Source organism: Furipterus horrens, unplaced genomic scaffold, assembly GCF_987537825.1.
Source record: "Furipterus horrens unplaced genomic scaffold, mFurHor1.1.pri manual_scaffold_3, whole genome shotgun sequence".
Classification (NCBI taxonomy): domain Eukaryota; kingdom Metazoa; phylum Chordata; class Mammalia; order Chiroptera; family Furipteridae; genus Furipterus; species Furipterus horrens.
In genome coordinates this window covers 124,579,918-124,604,655 of record NW_028327173.1, presented here as the reverse complement: position 1 = coordinate 124,604,655, position 24,738 = coordinate 124,579,918, and the positions used below count along the sequence as shown (strand labels likewise).

The 24,738-nt window shown below is 39.7% G+C and overlaps 1 pseudogene; it reads left to right on the top strand.

The window, feature by feature from the left end:
* Positions 1-22,724: 22,724 nt before the first annotated feature.
* On the top strand, positions 22,725-23,740 carry LOC150015871 (large ribosomal subunit protein uL18 pseudogene; annotated as a pseudogene).
* Positions 23,741-24,738: the final 998 nt, after the last annotated feature.

Sequence of the window (24,738 nt, the reverse complement as noted above, 5' to 3'; positions counted from 1 at the left end):
TTGTATTATTTATTTCTAACTCCACCATCATTGGGATCATCAATGTCATTATTAAACATTTATTGATTGTCATGTGCAGAGATTAAAAAACCCCACCGAAACTAAACACTTAAGACAATGTGAAATTTAAATACTCCCTTTATATAGTTTTGTTTAATCATGTGACAAGTCTATATATGATAAAACATCGTAATTCTCACATAACCAATGAAAACTTTTAAAAAGCGAGCTTTTAAAAGCGATATAGTACCACAGTTAGTGTGAGGTTAAAGCATATCCTAGAATCTTCCTATCTTTAGTATATATAGTTGCCTAAGGACTATTAAGGCTTTTCAAATGGAGACAATAATTTGAGCTTTAGTTTCCTAGAAACCACTTGTTATCTGGAAGAAGCCATGATGTAAGGTGATTTTCTTATTCATTCATAGGATCTAGAATAAAAAATATAAACGTTTAGAGGGAAAGAACCACTCTGTCATCTACCTCACATCTTTTAGCAGCTATGCATTTATTTTTAGCATGCATTAATTCAGTAATACTTACTGAGTACCTACTTTCTAGGAATACATATAGGTAAAAAGCAGTTACTTTGGTGAGAATATGACAGCACAGAGGTATTATCTAGGTATTGTGAGAGGCACAGGGGAGGCTCCAAAGTTCATGCGAAGGAGGTAGTGGTGCTCAGAAAGGCTTTTATGGATGAAGTGATGCCTCAGTGAAGATCTGAAAGATGAGTAAGAATTAACAAGGCAAGGGGAATAAGAAGGTAGAGGAAGGTCTGGGGCAGAGGCCAGCACACATTAAAGCTCAGAGGAGAGAGAGAGCGATTATGGAACTTTTGTAGAACTAAATGTAGTTCCACCTGGGTGGGGTACAGAATACACTGAGGAGTGGTGAAGCACGTGACTGGGAGGGAAGCAAGGGCCAGAGTAAGGCCTGACTAACGTACATGGTCAATGGCCCAGCATACAGAGTAGTTTAAACACAGGGTTTACTTGTTTAGAAATGACTTAATATTGCCATTAGATTTGAAAGCAGATTATTGCAAAATATTATAATGGAAATTTGTTGAGTGTATCAATGTTAGTAAATATATTGTGATTTATTTAGTCCTTTGGAGATATGTAATTTGGGAAATTTTCATTGTATTTTATTGTCATATGCCTTTAAGGCTCATATTCATCTATGGATATATAATTTAGAATTTAAAACCACAGGTCATAGGCTAGTTTGCCTGGAGGTGGGGAGAGGCCTCTTCTACTTCACTAAACTAAGGAAAAAAATCTCTCTGTACCAACACATTCAGAGTGTTCTCAAAAATATAGGTTCCAGGAAAATCATCTAAAATGGAAATGGAAGAGGGAAGAATCCTGTAACACTTATTCATATTGTGAGTTGGGTTTGTATTTTTATGACTTAATTAGGAAAGCTCCATGCATTTGAAAAATAGAAATTAGGGCTAGAAGTCTCTGTATTTTGAGGTCAAGTTTTTCTACATAGCTATGCATGAATCATTGTATGAAGTAGTTAATTCATGGATTCAGCAAACATTTATGAGCTCAAACCATATGCCAAAGCTTGGCAGCAGAGGACTGAACACATTTGGCAAACACATCCCTTGCCCTCGTGGAGCATAAGGTCAGTGTGTGAGGAAGAGACAGACTGACCAATTAGTAAGTGGGACGCAGGGATGGGGGAATGTTCCCATAGCCAGTGCACAACTTCCTGACACCTGAGGTGGTAATGTGCTTGAGTGCAAGGTAGATGAGTGTGGTTTGGATAACTCTCTCCAGCCTCTGAGGAATCTGGAAATTCTCAGTCTATTTTTATGTTCAGTGAATTTCTAGCCCATATTCAATTATCAGCACCTTAACCTTTACTGATCTGGCTGCTTGTATCAATTCTGGTTTATGAATATATATATTTTTCACCCTGCAAGCTAGGAATTTTGTTGCAGAACCTCTCTACAGGGGTGATAAGAGGGCTCACTCAAAAGTCACTTAACAACTGTAGGATCAAGGAAGAGGCTGGAAGGTGAAATTTAAATGGATTTTTAAGAGAAGCCAGGAACTTGGACATGGTTTGGATACTCACTCCATAAGTCCTGGTGGCGGCCAAGCCTAGATTATGCTAAATAGAAGAGTTCTGTTCCCTAATGAAGGGTGCTTTTCAATTGTTCTTATCATCTTTGTTTTATGAAACTCTTGTAGTTTGAAGTACACATCTTTGTTTAACTGATGGGCAAACTGGGTTCATGGAGATTAAACCAAATGACAGGCTCTGTAGTTCTCACACTTTTTATATTATTTGCTCATGCTAAGTCACACGATTGCTTTGGTTGCAGAGTAGATCCTTTAGTTAAATGAATGGCTACAAAGCTGGGCCTATATGGGGTTTAGATATGGATGGGCCTGAATCTTAAAAGCACTTAATGCATCTTTGATGGGAATAGAATAACCATAGGTGGTAAAGTGTCATAGAGGTACCTTGTTTTAATTTCTTTGAGTTTATTTGGTAATGAGGTTTGTTTAAGTCTAGATCTAGATCTGAAAAGGCAAAAATGTGGCACTGCATAGTGTTTTTTCATGAATACTTTAATTATGTTTCCTTTTTTTGTTTCTGGAAACGAAACAATCTTCTGTCCTAAGTTCCTCTAGCACACTGCCAAGAAGTTTGCTTCTTGGAGCTCTCTAATTTAAAAGTCATATCTAGCCAAATAGTATGTGCTAAGTTATTTGATACGCTCCAAGGAAAAAAATATATTTAACAAAATGTGGCTCCTATAAGCTGCATGTCTGAACAGCTAATCTCCTTCATAGAGAGAAAACTGTATTTCGTATGATTACGGACCCTAACAATTCAAATCCATTTGCTCACTGTTGTTGGTGCATGACTTACGGAAATGGATTTTTTTTAAGACTGCACTGTGGGTATGCACAGTGAAGTCTGTCTTAAGTGCTTCTAAGACTTAATTAATGGGACATCAGAGATACATGGGAAACCCTTGCGGTAGGCTCTCTATTATGCTGCCATGCCTGATGGGCTTCAAACATGGTTTCTCCACTTTATGGAGAAACAGGTGTATAAGGCGATTTTGGGAATTAGCGGAAACCTCTTATTATTTACAGAAAGCTGTAGGCACAGTATAACTAATGAATCCTGTTTGATTTACATTATTGTCACTTTTGTCTCCTATTTTGCAAAACCTGAAAAAGTGACTTAGTGGACAGAGCCTAGGGGGTCCCCAAGGCATAATGACATTCACTGTATCATAGTTTCAGTGTAATAGTTTGACAGTATCATAGTTTCAGAGTATTTAATAATCCTCTGTGACTCATACGTGCTAAAGTTCTTATATGACCTGAGAAATTATGATCTCAGAAACAGCAGCGCAATCAGTGTTTATTTTATTACATTACTGGGCAGCGGAGCTGCGGAAAACAGTTGAGCAGTTCTGGCTTTGTTGTTGGGAAGAGCTGAGTTTCATGCTACCACTTTCTATCTATGAAATTCTGAACAAGTTTTCTCTTTCTTTTCTCTTCGACTTTCCCTCCCTCCCTCCCTCCCTTCCTCCCTCCCTCCCTCCCTCCCTTCTCTAAACTCTGTTTCATCACCTGTAACCAGAAAACTATCTAAGAGGGTGGTTGTGAGAATTAAATGGGACAGTGTAGGTAAAGAACAGGCTCTCGCACATAGACAGTGATCAGCAAATGTGATGTTGCTTATGTCAGCCTGTTGGCTGCCTATGGGACCCCGAGGAAAGAGGACCTGAGAACCTTAAGGGCTCAGAACCATGTGTAAGAGTTCATGATGAATTTAAATCATGTTACTGTCCCCCTGCCCTGTACTTGCCCTCATTGAAAGCCTCTTATGAAATTGGGTTAAAATATTAAGGACAATTTTGAAGTAAAGGAAAGAATTATCAAATTATTCAAATAAACATATAAAGTAGAGCTTGATAGGACCTAGACCTATTCTCTTTAATAGCTAAAGAGAACAACAAGAAAAGATAACAGAGGGGGTGGGTTGGGTGGGGGAGAGAAATTAGGGGAAAAGGGGACAACTGTAATTGAAAAACCAAAATTAAAAAAAAAAAAAAAGAAAATATAACAGGCTCATGCTCTGGAGGCAATGGTGAGAATAGGGTTAACTGCTATCGGGAGTACCCTAGTTCTTTCTTTAGCTTCTGTTAAAACCATTTCTTTATTCCTCTGCAGCTACTTTCTTAGACCGATATCAATGTCACAAGCATACCATCATCCCAAACCGATGCCTATGTCAATCGAGTCAGCTGGACATGTCCCATAGAAAGCTCTGCATGGCAGTTACAGCAAATGCCCCATCACTGAGGAACTCTCTCCATTAGGAATGGAAGCCCTGAGAAAGGGTTTCAATTGGATCATTCCACCCAATCAGTTCATTTGACAGATTATTTCCTTCCTCTAGGCAACAAATATTTCCTAAGCTTCTATGTACCAGGCAACGGAGAGGTGAGAAAGTCTAGAAAATCTAAAGTCACACAGTTAATTTCAAACCCTGGACCGGGCACCAGGTCTTCCAACCCCTGGCCACAATGTTTTCCAACATGCTATACCCGCCTAGGGTGCCCCTTACTGCGAGAATACACATGAATATCTGCCACAGCATCTATCTTCAGGCAGACAAATTCCTATAGGAAAGAACACCACAAGCAGTTTACAAAGAAGGTCCTCTTTCCTCGGGGTCCCATAGGCAGCCAACAGGCTGACATAAGCAACATCACATTTGCTGATCACTGTCTCTGTGTGAGAGCCTATTCTTTACCTACACTGTCCCATTTAATTCTCACAACCACCCTCTTAGATAGTTTTCTGGTTACAGGTGATGAAACAGAGTTTAGAGAAGGAAGGGAGGGAGGGAGGGAAGGAGGGAAAGTCGAAGAGAAAAGAAAGAGAAAACTTGTTCAGAATTTCATAGATAGAAAGAGGTAGCATGAAACTCAGCTCTTCCCAACAACAAAGCCAGAACTGCCCAACTGTTTTCCGCAGCTCCGCTGCCCAGTAATGTAATAAAATAAACACTGATTGTGCTGCTGTTTCTGAGATCATAATTTCTCAGGTCATATAAGAACTTTAGCACGTATGAGTCACAGAGGATTATTAAATACTCTGAAACTATGATACTGTCAAACTATTACACTGAAACTATGATACGGTGAATGTCATTATGCCTTGGGGACCCCCTAGGCTCTGTCCACTAAGTCACTTTTTCAGGTTTTGCAAAATAGGAGACAAAAGTGACAATAATGTAAATCAAACAGGATCCATTAGTTATACTGTGCCTACAGCTTTCTGTAAATGGTAAGAGGTTTCCACTAATTCCTTCTCTCTACTCTTTTGGAATTGGATATAAGAGCACTTCATGAGAAGTTGCCCTTATACGCTATGCCCACGTGTGCTTTGAGATGGATTTCTTCCATATCCATCGTACTGGGTGTGTGAAGTTGCCAGGACCATCCCTAGTACCTGAGCTGCCTTGTCATTTTAGTCTGGGTGAGGATCAACAAGAACGATTTACTGAAGAAGTGGGGCTTAAGAGAAGACTAAAGAAACTAGAATGAACTTTGGATTGGGTCTCGTGAGGTCAGTATCTTAAAGAAGTAATGTGGTGGAGATTTATTTGTGTGTGTGTGTATATATATATGTATATATATATATATATACATATATATATAATGACATTTAAAGACTTACTATGTATCAGGCACTGTATAAACTCTTTAAATGCACCTCCTCATTTAATCTTCAAAATACCCATGAATTAAGTGCTATATTTATCCTCACCTTAAGAATGAAGAAACTGAAACACAGAGAGAGTAAATAATTTGTCTAAGATTACATAGCAAGTATGAAAACTGGGATTTAAACTCAGAAGGTCTTGTTTCAGAGCCTATGCTTAAGTACAGATAAAAGTTATATATATGTGCCCTGGCTGTGTTGCTCAGTAGGTTGGAACGTCATCTCATACACCAAAAGTTTGTGGGTTCTATCCCTGGCCAAGGCACATACCTAGGTTGTGGGTTCAATACCCAGTTGGGGCACATATGGGAGGCAGCCAATTGATGTTTCTCATATAGATCTCCCTCTCTCTCTTTCTCTCTCCCCCCCTTCCTTGCTCTCGTGAATGAATGAAAAACATATTCTTGGGTAAGGATTAAAATAAAATTAAAAACCTTACATATATGTCATAATCTGGTTGCCCTCAGTTCAGGGGACATGGGACCAAGTCATGCAGGGGTCCTGCATCTGAATTATACAGGAATATATGGACCTCCATCAGAGCCAAAATAAACCCATTGAGGGCAAGGTGCTCTTGCAGCTATTTCTGAATCTTGAGTGCCCTGGATCGTCACTCTGCATTTCCGTTAGAGGCATACTTGTCCTCCTAGGTTCATACTGCAGTGATTCAAGCCAGCACCCTCCCAATTCTGCTTCTCAACCAACTGCCTTTAGCTCCAGTTGAAATGAGACTTCACCATCCTATGTCATTTAACTCCAGTGTAGGTGCAATGTCCACCTACATTTCAATAATTGTCTTGATTTTGTAGAGGACACCATACTGAAATGTATCTACTTTCTGCTTTCAGTCCACCTTGGAAAATACCATAACTAATAAAAATAATGCCTAGGTTCCCCCCTCTTGTTTGCATCCAGCTATGGCCACGTGACTAGCACTTGCCAGAGGAGGGTGAGCAGATGAGGGCTGCTCTGAGTCTGGGTCTTAAGAAACTGGGCATGTTCTTTTCCACATGTCCTCCTTGCATCTCGAGAGCTGGAAGACAGGTGATTGTGACCCATCTTTCATTAAACAGGCATGGACAATGCCCCACAGCCTTTCTATTCAGAGTGCGCCTCATATCCTAGCAGCCTGATGTCATCTGGGAGCTTGTTAGAAATGCAGAAACTCAGGTTCTAGTCCAGACCACTAAACCAGAATTTTTATTTTTAGCGAGAGTTCTGGCTGATTCACACGCACATTAAAATCAGATGAACCAACAACGAAAAATTCCTGGTTCTCTAGGTGACCACATGGAGTGTGGCTTTCCTGGTATCCAGCCCTCTAATTTCGGGAACTGTTATGTGAAAAAGAAATAACTCACCATAATTTGAGGTCTCTTTGTTGCAATGGCTTAACCTTCCTTCATCCCAAGGAATGCAGCATTGTTATCCTGGTTTTAAAGTAAGAAGACATAAATTTAGAAAGCATATCATCAGGGCCCTCCCAGGAAATAGAATTCAACTGGGTTGGTTGGAGTAAAGAGATTTTAATAAAGGGCGGTGTGAGCAGGGTTAAGAATAGGGGGCTAATACAGGGTCCTCTTCCAAGAAGCTTGGCAGTAAAGGAAAGGAAACCAGCTGGTAGCTAGAAATTATAGTCTGGGAGTTAGGATCCCAAATATATTTGTGGTCTGTGGGGTAGGAGTCAGTGAAATCTAAGTGACTGAGATTAAAGGAAGTGATCGATGAGATCTTGAAGGAGGCAAGAGGCAGAATTAAATCATGGCTTGTGAGGAGAGGGGTATTCTCTGAGATAGGAGGGAAGGAGGGACACATGTGTGTGGATGTGGTCAGTTTGCGGTGTGTGCGGTGACTGGGCCTGGGGGAGCTCATGGCTTCTCTGTGAAGTAGGGGAGAGGCCTGTACTGAGAGGGAAGGGGCCACTTCCTGTGCTAGCAGGGGAGATCTTGTATGAATCAGGAGGGGAAGGTGGTGAATCCAGGTGGGGGAGTTCTTCGTCCAGGTTGAAAGTCTCTCCTGCTGTAAGTATTCTGCTTTGTTCTTGGGCACAAGGTGGTCACGTTTGAGAGCCACTCTGGTCTGGTATGAAGTCATGGTTCTGGTGAAGAATTTTCTATGTTAGATGCAATTTGGTAGAGAATTTTCTCAAAAAAAACTCTGAACAATTGTTTCAATATCTGAACTACCATGTAACATGTGAAGCACTAAAATTTCCATATTGTTTTTTTTTTGTCCATTGGCAGGAGCTGCACCCTGGGCCTGGGGCTTGAAACTATGTGCTCACCCGGATGCTCTGAGAGATTTAGCCAACATATAATAGAACAGCCACATCGGCCCCTCTCATTCAAGCCTCTGTTCAGAATCACATGTGGAAAATCTGTTTAAAAGATGCCATAACCAAATTTGGCTGCCAGACCTGTGTATTATGTGCAGGTGGCCTGGAAAAATGGGGACTTGCCCTGGGGGACTCAAGTTGCTTGCCTTCTACTCTGCAGAGCCTGGTTGGGGATGCTTGGGCCCCCGGGATGTTGCCATTTTGTAATCATTTCCATGTTAGTCGGCTTTGCTGGCCAAACCATCAGGCCAGCTGGTGGCTTCTCTTTGGCAGCTGTTTTAAGAAAAGTTTTTTTGTTTTTTTTTAAATAGAGACAATGGATTTTTTCATCCACGTTTGAATGGATTTGGGGGTTTCTCTTCTAGTGATGAATTGTTTGTCCAGTTGAAAAGAAAAGTGAACAAGGACACATAATTCTTATCCCTCTATAACTTCTGACTCCAAGCTCACAGGGTAAAAGAGTTCTGCTTTGTATTTGCTGCATGTAACTATTGTGAATAATTTTTATATTTATTTGTATACAATAATTTTAGAAGCATTAGTTAATGCTTTCACAAATTTCATATAAGGAAAGACTTATAGAAACATAATAATATAATACAATACATGAATTACTAGACATCTAGTCACATAATGTTTTTGAATTGACTACATTAAATAATTTTATATAAATTCTTGGCATTTCTCTTAAGTCCAAGAACTAAATAACCAGATTCTCTGGGAGAATTACCTTGTTCAGAATGCCATTTCTTTTTAACAGAAAATGCAAACTTGATTATCTAATCATTTATGAAACTGAAAGAAGCAAATTAAAACTTAGTTAATAGAATAATTTATCACTTTCAGTTTTCTTTGTATTTCTGCCTAAGTAGTATATTTGTTTTGTTTGTGAAAACTTAAATTTATTTTCTAGGTATAAGCAAACATATCCAAAACTAAATATTCATGGGAAAAAATGTTCATAGATATTGTTAAATAGAAAAGTAAATTATAATATATGTGGTATAAGTCCCAAAATTCTGAAAAAAAAGCAATAGATGCATATATAAATACACAGAGGTGTATTTGCATGTATGTAGATGTGTAAAAACATTGAAAAATGTGCTGAGATTTAATTTCACTTTTTATCGACTCCTTACGTTTACTGTTTTTTTTTTGGATGGAGATACTTCTTATGTGTGAGCAGAGGGGAGTGGGTTCTTCGAAATAAAATACATGATACTTCTCAGATGAGAATAGGGACTGAGGCCTTCTGATACAGTTGAAGTGCTGAGAGGTGTCATAAAATAACAAAGCCTATTTCTTCCCTAAAAATAAAAAGTATGTAATGTTGTACCTTCCTGATTGTTATAGTCTCAGCACTATATATTTAAGGTTTAGATAAAATTTACTTAATCAGGTAAAATGTTTAAAAGTAAAGGGACTTTCCAAGCAATTAACATGAAGGACAATTCGTTAACCTGTAGAACATATAGTTGATTTAAGTCAGATGAAGTACATTTGCTGCATTAACAGTTGTTCAAATGGTATGGTGTTCAGGAAGTAAGAATGGTGAGTCCCCAAGGAAGAAAAGAACATACAACACATATTGCCACAGTGTGTCTCTGTCTCATCTTACACCCATTACACATGAACATGTTTTGGGATATGTTAAACGGTTTTAGAAGAAATGCCAAGTGCTAAACAGATTCACACATATAATAACAGATTATTATAGCACAGGCATCTTATTACAGCCTAGGAGCCAATACTGTCTGATTTCTGAAAACACACCCATGATTTAAAGTATGCCCCAAGGGAAGCTTGTGGTGAGAGCCATGTAGCCCAAAGCAATTTAATGGACAGAATTAAATTCTGGCTAATTTCCTTAGTGCCGGTGTGTCCAGCGCTCTCATTAACTACACTAGTTACGTCTTTCAGTAGGGTACTTTGCTGAAGTGGAACCAGCCTCCTGCGAAGTGCCGGGAAGATTGGTTTGGAGTATTCTGAAGTGGTTTGGGGGTCTCCAGAGACTCACAGGCATGGCATAGCGGCTCTTGTCAGGGGCGCCTTTGGCCTCAGTGGAAGGTTCTGAAGTGAGACTCTGTGCTAATGTCAGGCCTGGTTGCTAAGATAGCTTCTGTGTGTTATTGTGTGGGAAGAGGAGGTTCAGCTCCACCGCTCGCCTCTCAGCATGGGGAGAGGGGTGTGAGAGGGCGAGCAGAGGCCCGGAGGAGGGAGTTGAAGTAACAGAAGTGCAAAGGCTGGAGATGAGTCTGGAAGACTCCAGGCACCATCACCTCCAGGGCAGATGAGGCCTCGGTCAGGAATTGCAATCCAGAAAGCATGCCGTGTATTGAGTTTAGGTGTCTCAGCAGAGTGTACAGAAGTGAGAGGAATGGGAGAAGAGGTAAAGATGACAAGGTTTGCTACAGCGAGCTGCGGGGAGTGTAAACTGGGGTGGAATGGGTGGCGTAAAATCAAAATGCCTTTGGATTTACAGCGTGAGCTGTTATCTATACAACACAGACTTCTAGAATTTTCAATGTGATGATTTCTGCATGTTTCCTTGACAAATTCTCATTTTGCTATTGCGTTGTCTGTTCATCAGTGTATGGGGCTAAGAGGGATGCTTTTTATAAGTGACACTCAAGTAAAGGAATGAGGATGTTCATCTTCAGTCTCCAAATTGTCTAACAGCTTAATGCAATGGGACAGGGTGGAGAGTAGAGGCACAGGAAGACTGGACATCAGCCAGATTGGAGAACATGCCTATTACAGAGATGTGGGTATCACAATTGTGGTAAAGGACATGGCAAAAATATTCTGGATTTATTCGGGAGCAGTTCACCCTCTCCTTTTGAGGAAGGGGACATGCGTTTGTGTATCACATCAGGCATTGGGGTGATGTGATTCTGGTGTGTGGGAAACTCTGAGTTGGAAATACAGGGTGTCTCGAGACCCAGAGTATCATTGGAGCCAATAAAAGAGTGTGTAATTAGCAAAGGGGAAAAAATTGGAACTATTGTAACAATATAATCAATAAAATATACTTAAAAAAAAAAGAACGTGTAATTAGAATCCTGAGACCACAATCATAAAAGGGAGAATAGAAGGAAGTCAAATATTCTTGTAAGGATTGTAGCATGGCTCTAGGAAATTGCACGAGTTAAGAGTAGACTTATCAGCAGATGTCTGGAGGAACCAACTAGAATAATTTACTTCAGATGCTTAAAAAAAACAGCTGCAGAAAATCAATAAAGGGAATAATGAGGGATCAGGATAGAATATGGAGGCATTTTTCAAAGAATCCTCCAAGCCCATGAGGCATAGGAAAAAGCTATTAAATCTATGATGACAGAAGGTGATTTAGGATAAGTTCCACCTTAGTGAATATAGCATGTAGTAAACTATGAACTGCAGGTGTGTAAAATTTCAGTGAATGTGTACTGTTTACTGAATTGCCTACACTCTGTGGTTGAAGAGGAGGGGCTCATATCCTCACTTACTTTTTGCTTTATGATGCTTTCACCTCTGTAATTCTTTGTGTGTTAAAATGAAATCTTTTTTTTTTTTTTTTTTTTAAAGCTACAAGCAGCCTTACCCTCCTAATGAGCTTCCCTAGCAGGTAGGAAAGAAAAGGCAACCTATGGCTTCATTTTAGTATAATGCCTTTGGAAAATATAAATAACAGTTTGGGCAAAATATTATGAGAGCTCTTTCAGTAGTGTCTAATTCAAACACTTAAAACAAGTGATTTTTCTAAGAGGAGTTTAGTTATACACTTCTGTATATAATTGATTATATTCTATGCATATTTATGTTACTATGAAAACACTTTACTGTATGGTAAAAATTATTAACATCTCTCCCTTTCTAGACTTTATAGCTATAGGGCAATATGAACATCTTATTTTTAGGGTGTAGTTTTAAAGCTAATATTTGAACATTGTAGTACTCTTTTCATTAGTAGATTGACTTTCCAATACAAGAGTAAAACTGACTGGTATATCGTTTTTGTTTTTGCTTTTTTGGCTTCCAGTGTCTTAATCTTTTTCCAACGTTATGGGAGTTTTTTAAGTTTCTGAAAATGATGGATCAGCTTTCCATGCAGCTACGATATAAACATGTGACCGGGGCTTGGCCAATCAGATGCATGTACCCCAGACTTTGAATTGGGAGAAAAAAACAGAGAAGCAGGAAAAATAGGATTCCTGTGTGTTAGCATGAACAGTGACAGCAACAACCACTTCACAGAAGCAATGGGGACAGCACTACTATCAGTTGGGATATTGACTGTTCAACTGGTGAGTTCTGGGTATAGGTTTGTTTACCACTGGTTCTGGTGCCCGGTCTTCCTTGTTCCTGCTCATTTTCTGATCTTGGTGTTCTACTCTTCCCTGTGACTTTTGTGAGTACCCAAAGTCCTTCCAATATATCTTAAATCAGCCAGTCCGTGTCTGTTATTACTATTGCATTTCATGTTTAGAAGGTTTGCACACTGAATTAAGAGGAACCCAGGTTTTTTCCCTTTCAGTGCTGTGACTAATTAATAGGTGTCCAATAGTCCTGGTTTGCTAGAGACTAAGGGGATTCCTGGGGAACATGGGCAAGACCTCGTTTTTAGCTGGTCAATCCCACGAAGTAGCCATATGGCCTTAGACATGTTTCAGATATGCTGTATCTGTTTCTTCATCTGTAAAATAGAGGCACACCTGTAGATCAAATCTGATAGTTGATATGAAAGTGCTTTGCAACAATAGCAAGTTGGCACTGAGACATTCTAGAGAAGAGTCCTCAGTGTGACTCCTTAGCAGGTATCACAGTGTGAGTCCAGGACCATCTGCATAAGAATAATCTGTTAAAATACATATTAAATGATAAAAAACTTAAAAATGCATATCCCTGAGCTCCACTCCAGACCTATTGAGCAAAAATTCCTGCCTTAAAAGGAGAAAGAAAAGGGTGTAGATACCTGCTTCCCTTTCATATAGCACCTGGCTCTGTCATGAGTTCTCTGTCTGGAGACCACATTTGAAATTCTTGCTTCACTAAGAGTGGATCATGAACCAAGCAGCATTGGCATTATGTGGGTACTTGTTAGAAATGTGAAATCTGAGGCTTCCATCCCAGGCCTGATCAATCAGATTCTGTAATTTAACAGGATCTCCAGGTGATCTGAGAAAGCCCTTCTCCAAGTTAAGTTAATGTCAAACGGCAGGGAAAGGGCTTCCCTGCCGGGTGTCAGAGGCTGGGCCCAGTAGATAACCAGCTCCTCTTCCCTAAGCCCTCAGCCAACCAAGAGACAGACCCAGGAATCAGACAGATGGGGATCAGAATGCCAACGTTTTTTACTGAGAAAAGCTGTGTAAGAGGACATGACTCAGGTGGAGTCAAGTATGTTTATTAACCCTTTCCCGAATTGAATGTAACCTTCCAACTGTCAGGCTTCCCCAGCAGCGATGTTCCACTAAGCTCCCACATGACTGGGGCACCAGACCAGAGTTCACCCTCCCTGCCATTAGGAAAGCCAGGAGTCCCATTTAGGTAAGTCGCTCCATTTGGGGATCCTTCTAACTTCAGGATGTAAAAAGCTGCCCAGAGAGCTTTTTATCCCTTGGGAGACCATGAGTCACATGGGGCAGTCAGTCAGCCCAGGTGGCCCCAGGTTCACTGACATAAGATCTGAGATGATGTCTTGGGCAGTCTGGGTGGGTAGCCCCCCTTTCCCAGCCAGCTGCCTTTTTCTGTCTTCCCATAACATGCTGGTCCCACAGCTGCCGGAGCTGGAGAGCCCCATGGAAACCCTGGTGGTAGCTACCTCTGCAGAGGAACTCCTGGAAGCAGGATCCAGTTAGTAAGCTGCATGTTTTTGAAGAGGAGAGAGATGTGTTTTACCCCATGCTAAGGTCAGCACCTTGGAATCTTCCTTCAGTCCTAGAAGAAGCTGCTTTTTTTTCTGTGCGTGGGTTTCTCACCTCCATTACATGCAAATGACTGAATTCAGATGTATTGCCTTATGCCTAATAGTGTGTTAGTGATATTCAAAACCAGGCATTGAACCCCAGTGTGTCTGGCATTGCCTAATCGTTTAATTGGCCATAATGATTTTATTATCTGGGTTTTAAAATGGGACAATCGGCAATTTTTTCAAAGTGCTTCCAGGTTGATGACAAACATAAAGGGGAGGAGGCACGTAATATCTATATGCCCAGGCACTGGTTTTTCAAATTACATTCATCCCTCTTTATTTTATTTGAAATTATAGTTAGTTCAGTATAGTTCAAGGAAAGCATTGTGGTAAACAGCCAGCTTAAATGCGAGCAGTGTAAAGAGCAGCAGCTTGCAGAAATATTGCTATAGATACTAGGACCATATCCTGTCTCGATACAGACCACACATAATTGAATCATGTTCAATAGCAGGCCATTACAAAACCGAACTTATTTGCAATGCTAATGTGGAGAAGACAGCTGTCACAGGGAATTAAATATGATCATTCAGAGCTTGAATAAATGAGGTGTCCATTATCTTCTGGCTGTGTTGCAGGCTGCTTGAAGAACACACATCAATGATACTGTAGCGATAACCAGCCCACGGTTTTGTTTTTCAGTCATAGAAATAAGAGATCGATGGAGGCGGGGCTGGGGAGATGGGGAGACAGCAAAGAAGCTTGGCAGATAAATACAGGCAAGTGGGCAAAGAGTTTTATTTCCCCTAAGACACCATGGATATAAGGACATAATCAAAATTCTATTTTTGATGCTCAGAATAGGTTTTTAATTCTATTAAAGATTTTTTTTTTTTTTTTTAATCAAGGTTCATCTCTTCTCTCTAAGACTCAAATCACAGCCAGCTCACAAAGGAGGCTGGATGTGAAAGGGTAGAGTGGGGAGTAAACAAAGCTAATCCTTTTGTCCCTCTCCCAAGGCCTTCCTTCTCATCCTAACAGATAATAAAGATAGCAGAGAACTGCTTCATGGATAATCAATCTGCCAATGAGCATAAAAGGTACTTGGATCAGTGCTAGTTTTAAAGATGTCATTAATTGTCCAATTAACAGAAAGGGAGGTTTCCTTTGATTGGCTCTGAGCAACCTGTCTACAAATTAGTTTTCTTATGTTAAAAACATGGGGCCCTGCCCTGACTGGTGTGGCTCAGTGGGTTGGGCATTGTCCAGCAAACTGAAAGGTTGCCGGTTCAATTCCAAGTCAGGGCACAGGCCTGGGTCATGGGCCAGGATCCTGGTTAGGGGCTTGTGAGAGGCAACCAATCCATGTTCCTCTTGTACATTGCTGTTTCTCTCCCTCTCTTTCTCCCTTTCTCCCACTTTCTCTAAAAATAATAAAATCTTAAACAAAACAAAACAAACGAACAGAAACCATGGGGTCCTGGCCTGGTTTTCAGTTGGTTGGAGCATCACCCCATACAGCAAAAGGCTGCGGGTCCGATCCCCAGTCAGAGCACATATGGGAGACAACTGATTGATGTTTCTCTCTCACATCGCTGTTTCTCTCTTTCTCTTTCTCCTTTTCTCTTTCTCCCCCTTTCTCTCTCTCTAAAAATCAGTGGATGTATCCTTGGGTCAGAACTAAAAACAAAAATGGGGATACCATGTTGTCATCTTCTTTACACATGAAAAAGTTAGCAACAACCTTTTAAAAAGCACTTAAGTATAAAACTACTTCCAGATAGAATATCTACTGCAAGTAATTCTAGAACATGGGTCATTAGTCTGAAATTACATGTCACTGTGGTTGAGAAAGAAAACCCAGCCTCGAGTGAACAGTGGCTGGTTAAGACTGGCGGGTTTTTCCTTATGAAAGGCAGGTACTGCTAAGTGCTCAGAAGTAAACGAGTTCTGTGGAAAAAGTCTTGGGTTCTTGTCTTTTGCTATTTTCTGTAAATAATCATTAAGATTAGCAGTCATTAAAAAAAGATAGCAAATGCAAAATTGATAAGATTATGTGTGTCAGTTAGCATTGGATGCTTTGTGGTGTATGCATTACAGTTATGCAACATATAAATTCGATTCAAGAGGGTATTATATTTTTGGTTTCTAAGGACTCTGAGTGCTGTGGTGCTGCTGGTCTGTTCATTTGAACAGGTTGATTTCAGGCATTTGTGTAATGTTTTAGAAACCTAACTGGAATTCCAAGCATTTGTGGTATGACTGAGCTGTAAATAAAAATTATTCCTCTAAACTCACAAAATAATGCCTTTCCTGTCAGGGCTCATATATTTCTGGGGCAGTTAAAAATCTATTCCTTTTGAGAAAAGACTATTGGTAGGATATTTATTGTGATGGGAAGAGAAAAAGAATATTGGCCTTAATATTCTGTTTTATATTCCTGAGGCCTTGGGCTATGCTCTGTCAGTTTGGCCAGACAGTTAAGAGTGTTCTCTAGAACCTTGGCGTGGAACAAACTTGAGGAATCAGGACATCTTCATGCTTATGTTGGGGAAATGCTCCTAAACTATTAAATGCAGAAGTCATCTTCTATTCAAGATGTCTTAATAGAAAGCTGGATAATTTAGTATGAGACCGAGTATGTGTTCCAGCTGGATCCTCAAGCTTTTATTCTGAAATGAATTTTTCAAGCTGATTGTAAATAGCGTACATGTTTATAGTAAAAACTTTCAAACACTACAGAAAATATATGATCTAGTAGGTGAAAGTCCCACATAATTCCAGCCTTCCAGAGAGAAATATAGACAGTCTCATGTATATCATTTCAACATTTTTCCTGTGTATACACAAATCATTTTTCCCCTAAAGCTGTATGTCATAGGTGTCTTTTCATAACTGCACATACAAATTTGCTTACTTTTAAGAATGACTGATTAATATTGTTGTGTATAATAACATTATAATTAACCCAGGGGTTAGTAAACTATGGTGTGCAGGCCAAATCCTGCCTCCCCTTGCACAGTTCATGTTTTGCTGGAACACAGCCATACCCATTTGTTTAGTTTGTTTGTGTCTGCTTTAGCCCTACAATGGCTGAGCTGAGTAGCTGCAACTGAAATTATATATCCTGCAAAGCTGAAAGTATTTACTACATGGCCCTTTGTAGAAAAATTTTGCTGACTTTTGGTTTAACCAATTACCTATTAGTTGGATGTGTAGGTTGTTTCTAATTTTGTACCATAAAAATAATGTTGTAATGAGTATGTTTGTAAATTCATACTTACGCATTTACTCACTATTTCCTTAGCGTGAATTCCAAGATGGCAGACTGCTGAGTGGTGCCTTTGTAGGGGCACAAAATATTCCCTGTAAAAAGTTTCAGAGGTCTGCTGGGTGTGTAAATAAGTAGGGGCTTCAGATGTTCTTTGTAAGAAGTAGCAAAGGCCTGCTAAAAAGCCTTCACAAAAAGAATGTTACAGCCGCTCAGTGATTTACAAGTTAAAAGACCCCAGCTTAGCCCCTATCTCCTTTCATTTGCTTGTAACTTGTCTATAACTCTTGTAGAGTTATGTCTTACAAAGTGTCTAGCCTTTTTTGCAAGATTGACTGGTTTACAGGGAATTCAACCTAACTGGAAGGCTGCAGCTGCAAGCTAGGGATAACCTTATAGCTTGTGAATTTCTGTTCCTGTTACTGCCAAGGTATTCCTGCAGCCCAACCCCCTCTTCCTAAGGCTTTTTCCCGCCAAAGAAGAAACAAAGGGACATTACCAGTATATAACCCAATGTTTATACCCCATTATATGTCGGAGCATGTTAGAGACCAGCTCAGGGTCTGCCCAACTGGCTGGCAATTATTAAAATCCTTTGCTTACTTTATACAATGCTTCAGTGTTCAATCTCGCCTATGTAGCTGTAACACCTTGACTTTTAGGGTTTTAGTTAATAAATTCCTATACTGTTCTGGTCTATTAACCAAGGGGTTGCCAGTTCCATTCCCAGTCAGAGCACATGCCTGGGTTGTGGGCCAGGTCCCCAGTTGGGGGTGCGTGAGAGGCAACTCCACATTGATGTTTCTCTTCCTCTCTTTCTTCCTCCTTTCCCCTTTCTCTAAAAATAAATTTTAAAAAATCTTAAAAAACAAAAACAAACAAACAAAAACCCCAAAATCCTATCCTAAAGGATGCTCTGTAAAAAACAATTTTCAGTGGCATAGGTTTTGGAATCAGATTTTGGACCTAAACTTATATGTTGGCTCCACAGTTACTAGCTGTGTGATTGCATATGTTTATTGAGTGCAAGCAACAGAAATCAATTCTATTTAGCTTAAGCAAAGAGATTTATTGGATATTGTATAGTAAAAGTTAGCTCAGCAGGCTGCTTAAGCCCTGCACACTCCAAAGAAAGGCCTGTTTTCAGGAGGACTGATCTTGACTGGCTCCTGGGAGATAACATTTAAGTCCTTGAAATATACTGCCCAGTAAGAGAGTTTTGTATTCCTGAGACCTTGGGCTGTGCTCTGTCAGTTTGGCCAGATCATTAATGCCCACAATGTGACTTACAGTGAACACCATTTTGGTTCACTTGAGGCTCTGGGCCACACTATATTATTTGACATCAGGGCTGGAGACTGAGGAGCTGAGATCCATCTTGCAGGTGCTATATGCTTCTGTGATTGGCCCTCAAAAACCCTGGACATCAAGGCTACCCTTGGTGAGCTTCCCCAGTTGGCAATGCTTTGCATGTGTTCTCACACGCCAGGGGGCGAATTAGGCACTGTCCTTGAAACTCCATTGGGAAAGAACTCCTGGGAGGTTGTTCCTGTTTCCTCCTGGACTCTACCCTGTATTTTCAATTTGCATCCTTTTGCTGTAATAAACCACAAACATGAGCATAACAGGTTTTCTGAATTCTGTGTTTTAGCAAATTTTCAAAATGGAGGGTGGTGTTGGGGATCCCTGACCCAGACATACATATAGTGAGTAGCTCACACATACAATGGGAAGGCTAGAGAATGAGGCTGAGAATCAAAACAGAACCTGCACAAAGAACACGGTCCACTGTATTTCCTGTCAGGCTAGGGCCACTTTGTTTGTGTTTTTGTCACCATACTAAATAGTCCAAGTTCCAGGAGAGTGCTACCTTAGGGTGTGTGCTGGTGGTAGGAGGAAGGATTTGAGCCTGTAAGGTTCACAGTGCCTTACATGGGAATATAGTGCTATATTTCAGCCAGCAAATATTTAGTATCTATTGTCCACTACTGTTCTAGGCACTGGGGATATGTTTCAGAACAGGAAAACATTTTTGCCCTCAGGGTACTCATGTTCTGCAAAAGGCAATTCTTCAAAAGGGTATTGATGTGCCGTTAGGATGCTAATGGATGCTAAGTAGCCAAAAAATAAAAAAATAAAAATAGCAATTGCCCACTTCAGTGTTTAAGTTACTCAGCCTTTCCAAGTCTCAGTTTTTTTTATCTGCAAGTGGGGATAATAATGACTATCCAGATTATTGTATGGATTAGAGGAGATAATCTTTCTGCCTGGCCCAGAGAAAACACTCAATAAATGGTGTTTATTGTTGTGTCTAAGAGTGAGAGTTCTAAATTCTGAAGTCAACCTACCAGGGTTCAAATTCCAGCTACTTGTTAATGCTTGATCTTATGCAAGTTATTGAACTTCTCTGAGTAGGACCGTCTTCATGTATGTGCAACCCAGTCCCAGGGCCTGGCACTCGGTTTAATGCCCTGCTGCCACTGCCTTGAAATTATTAACAATTTTAATAATTATTTATTTTAATAATTAATAATTATGCATTTTAATTTTCCCAGGGCCATGAGAATTATCTAGCTGGTTCTGTCTTCTGTGTCCTCATGTAAAATGGAGGTAATAATATTTTTCATTGAGCTTATTTTTAACTTGGTTAAAAAAATTTTATCCTTTTCCATTTGTCCCCTTTTCGAACATAATATTATCACACTGTGCTCACATGGGCCCATTTTCTTTATTTTTATAGAAAAAACACTTTATAGAAAGGTGAAATTTTAGTAAGTTTTAGAGCATACAGTCTCATGCTTTACAATGAAAAATCAGACACTGGACATTTCAATATCTTTCACAGATGACTCAGTGTTTTTATATGAGAAAATTGTTGCATTTAAAACTGAACGTATAACAAAATGTGGAACAATTGATAAGCTTATATAATAGGAATCTGATGTAAGACACAGTATGAAAGCAAACTTCAGTCCTGTTAAATGCCCTCTTATAAAATAATTCTTGTAATTTAGGTCCCTGCAGTCTAGGGCAGAGAGAAATAAAGAACCATGTTGCACTATATTGGAGAAAGTAAATTTGAATGAAAGATTGAAAAGGAATAAACCATTCCTGAGTGCTTCAAACACAGTAGCATAGTTGTCTTTTTAATGGGGCACTTGTATTTAATTTTCACCCAACAGCAGGTAGGAAGAAAAATGGAGAAAAGTGAAAATAGCTTAACATATCAACAGAGACCTATTGAGGTAATAAGAGGTCTGACGTTAGCGTATGTTCACATGCTAGCAATTTAAAAATTTTTATATTTGGATATCTGTCTTTAATACTAGAAAATTAAGTGTTGGATGTGAAATCCAGTACTATTTGATATCCCAGCCAAATTTCTTTAAAAGCTTTGAGACATCTAAACATGTCAGTAAGGGATGTGCGAGCATGTGTGAGCATGTTAGAGGAAGGTGGAAAGTGCTTGAAACAGCCTCATTTTAAGGGAACATACACTTGAGGTTTGCTTTTCTTGGTGGCTCTGAGAAGGCCTGTATGCAAATGGTCCAGGAATTTACAATTTAGCAAACAGTGGCTGTTTAAATTGAGAGAGAAGCTGTATTTAAAACTTAAAAAAAAGAAGTTAAAAAAGCTAATAAAAAAGTACCAGTGGAAGCATAGTTTATAAAAAAGTAAAAACACCTGAATTGAGTTAAAAATGAAACTACTTTAAAATGACAACAAAGTCACAACTATCAACAACAGAATCTAAAAAATAAAAACAAAATTCAACTAAGCAAACCATAGTCATAGGTATGGGCATGATTTGGAGAGTTATCAGCTGGGAGGGGGAAGGGGGAGAAAAGGGGAAATGGTTCAGGGATCAAGAAGCATAATCGGTTGGTACAAAATAGACAGGGGGATGTTAAGAATAGTATAGGAAAGGGTGAAGCCAAAGAACTTATATGCACGACCCATGGACCTGAACTAAGGGGGGTGGGATTGCTGGAGGGAAGGGAGGTACAGGGCAGAGGGGAGCAGAGGGAAAAGAAATTGTGACAACTGTACGTAATAGCATAATCAATAAAATATACTTAAAAAATGACACTACTAAAATTTATTTAATTAAAAAGCTTTTCTCCTAACTGCACGACCCTATGAACAGACGTGAAAGGAGAAAAGGAAGAACTCGTACAGCCGCAGACCCCCCTCATTCCAGGAGTGGGGTCAGTGGTGACTGTGCAACTGGTGAGCCCTTTCCCAATGAAGTGCTTTTAATTTCTGCAATTCTGCTTTGTTTTGCACCAAATTTAAGCTTATAACACTACCCTCACTTTAATTTTAACCAATAAGAGGAAAATGAGCAGTTGGCATGGGGTCCAGCAATGACAGTGGGAGAAGAGCATGTGGTTTTAAAATTCATTGTTCTTTAGTTCCTGTTTGTAAGCAGAAAGCCTCTCTTACAGCCTCAAAGGTCAACAGTGTAATAATGCTCTTTATTATCTTCATTACCATAATCATTACAGTCAACTTTTGCCACTTTGTGCCACTTGGAAAAATTACTTTTGAAAGTAGTTTTTCTTCAGTCCTCACCCCTCCTCTTGGCAGAATTGAATCATGAAGGGAATCAGAAGGGTACAGAAGTGGCTGGGGCAGAGGCCACATGCAGGGCCTGTTGAGGAAGGGGTTGGAAAAAAGTGAGGCAATATCAATGGTTTCATTGCCTGCAGTGGGGAAGTGACTGCATTTCCTTTTGGAAGGTTTAGGGTTGACTCTGTGACTCTTCAGTCAAGCTGCTTGTGGAACATGAGTTACAAATCCTTTCTGTGTATACATATGTAAGATAAATATATATATATATGTGTGTGTGTGTATATATATATGTGTGTGTGTGTGTGTGTGTGTGTGTGTGTGTATATATATATATATATATATATTTTTTTTTTTTTTTTCAAGGGCCCCAGAGATAACACTAATCCATGCCATGGAGTTGGTCACAGTGTTAGGAAGATGTCCAGCTGGGTTCCACAGCATACTTGGGGACTTAAGCTGGTAGAATAGTCTAAATCAGTGATTTTCAACCCTTTTTATCTCATGGCACATTAAACTAATTACTAAAATTCTGCGGCACACCAAAATATGTATTCTAGTTTTTGCCAATTTCACACAAGAAAAAATAGATATAATTTTGATTCATTCACACCAGACATCTATTGTTGTGTCGGCTGCTGTCATGTTTTTATTTGAGAACCTAAGGGAAGGAAGGCCAGTGCTCCTGACTAAATAGTCAGGTATTGCATGCTTTAAACATTCTTTCAGCATACCAGAAAATTGCTGGTCTAGATTTAGCAACTTTGTATTTGTTACTAAGTTCAAGAGACGAATGATGGGATTGATGGTAGGAGTGAGAGGCCTTGGAAATACAACTTTGTTAAGATGTTTCTTTAAAAAAAAAAGTACTCCTTTTCCTCCCACCGGGGCTGTGCTGGGCCTGCAGGTCTGTGGCGAGCCGCGGCCGCGGGTCTCTCATCCACAGGATGGGGTTTGTGAAAGTTGTTAAAAATAAGGCCTACTTCAAGAGATACCAAGTGAAATTTAGAAGACGACGAGAGGGTAAAACTGATTATTATGCCTGGAAACGCTTGGTAATCCAGGATAAAAATAAGTACAACACACCCAAATACAGGATGATAGTTCGTGTAACCAACAGAGATATCATTTGTCAGATTGCTTATGCTTGTATAGAAGGAGATATGATAGTTTGTGCAGCTTATGCTCATGAACTCCCAAAGTATGGTGTGAAGGTTGGCCTGACAAATTACGCTGCAGCATATTGTACTGGCCTGCTGCTGGCCCGCAGGCTTCTCAATAGGTTTGGCATGGACAAGATCTATGAAGGCCAAGTGGAGGTGACTGGAGATGAATACAATGTGGAAAGCATTGATGGTCAACCTGGTGCCTTCACCTGCTATTTGGATGCAGGGCTTGCCAGAACTACTACTGGAAATAAAGTTTTTGGAGCCCTGAAAGGAGCTGTGGATGGAGGCTTGTCTATCCCTCACAGTACCAAACAATTCCCTGGTTATGATTCAGAAAGCAAAGAATTCAATGCAGAAGTACATCGGAAGCACATCATGGGTCAGAATGTCGCAGATTATATGCGTTACCTAATGGAAGAAGATGAAGATGCTTACAAGAAACAATTCTCTCAATACATAAAGAACAGCGTAACTCCAGACATGATGGAGGATATGTATAAGAAAGCTCATGCTGCTATACGAGAGAATCCAGTCTATGAGAAGAAACCGAAGAGAGAGGTTAAAAAGAAGAGGTGGAATCGTCCCAAAATGTCCCTTGCCCAGAAGAAAGATCGGGTAGCTCAGAAGAAAGCAAGCTTCCTCCGAGCTCAGGAACGGGCTGCTGAGAGCTAATAAACCAAACCACAATTTTCTATGAAGACTTTTCAGATAAAGATAATAAACTTATTCAACAAGCAAAAAAAAAAAAAAAAAAAAGTACTAAAAGCCTTATAATTGGCAACATTTTGGGGAAATCATAAACCTAGGATGAATCCTGAAAATGGAATGCCTTCTATTGTATGAAACATGGAAAATTTTCAGGAGGGATTTTATATTTTGTATGTTAATGAAATATTGTTGGATTCGAATATAACTGGCTGTAATGTAAGTAGGCAAAAAGGGTGCTGCCATGCTATTTGGAGGCATATTTCACTCCAGGCATTTCTTAAATTGTAGCCATGGTAGATTTTTTTTCCTACCTAGTTTTGCTGTTGGATGAGCAGAAATGTCTTATACTCAGTGTTTCAAACTTGATGGTGTTATCCAAGTACAAACTAAGACATACTATTTATAATATAATTGGCTAATTTATAGAGTGTTACTATAAGGACAATCTCCCTGACATAGAGATTTAGGCATTTGAGACAGTTATTGACACTTGTAATCAAAGTGAAAACCTTTCAACCACCTTTGCCTTCTAACTATTGCTTGCTGATTGATTCTTACTAATATCCAGCCTTCTTACCTTGTCCCTATCCTTGATAAATTGGGTAATATTTGACTTTTGAAGGAGAAAGACACATGACATTCCAAGCAAACAAAGAGTACTAGCAAACCCCTGGCCATGTGGCTTAGTTGGAGCATTGTCCCAGACACCTCACCCAAAGGTTGGGATTCGATTCCCAGTGAGAGCACATACCTAGTTTGCAGGTTCAGTCCTTAGCTGGGGTGGGAATAAGAGGCAACCATTTGATGTCTCTGTCTCACATTGATGTTTCTCTCTTTCTCTCTCTCTCAAACCAATAAACATATTAATTTTTTTTTTTTTTTTAAGAAAGCACCAGCAAAGGCACATAGACATGGAGGTGTGGGGGAAGGCAGAGCTGCCCAGAGTATCTGGAGATGTGAGGTGACGTTTTAGTGGTGGCTAGCAGGTGGGAGGTTAGCTTAGAAAGAGAACTTGG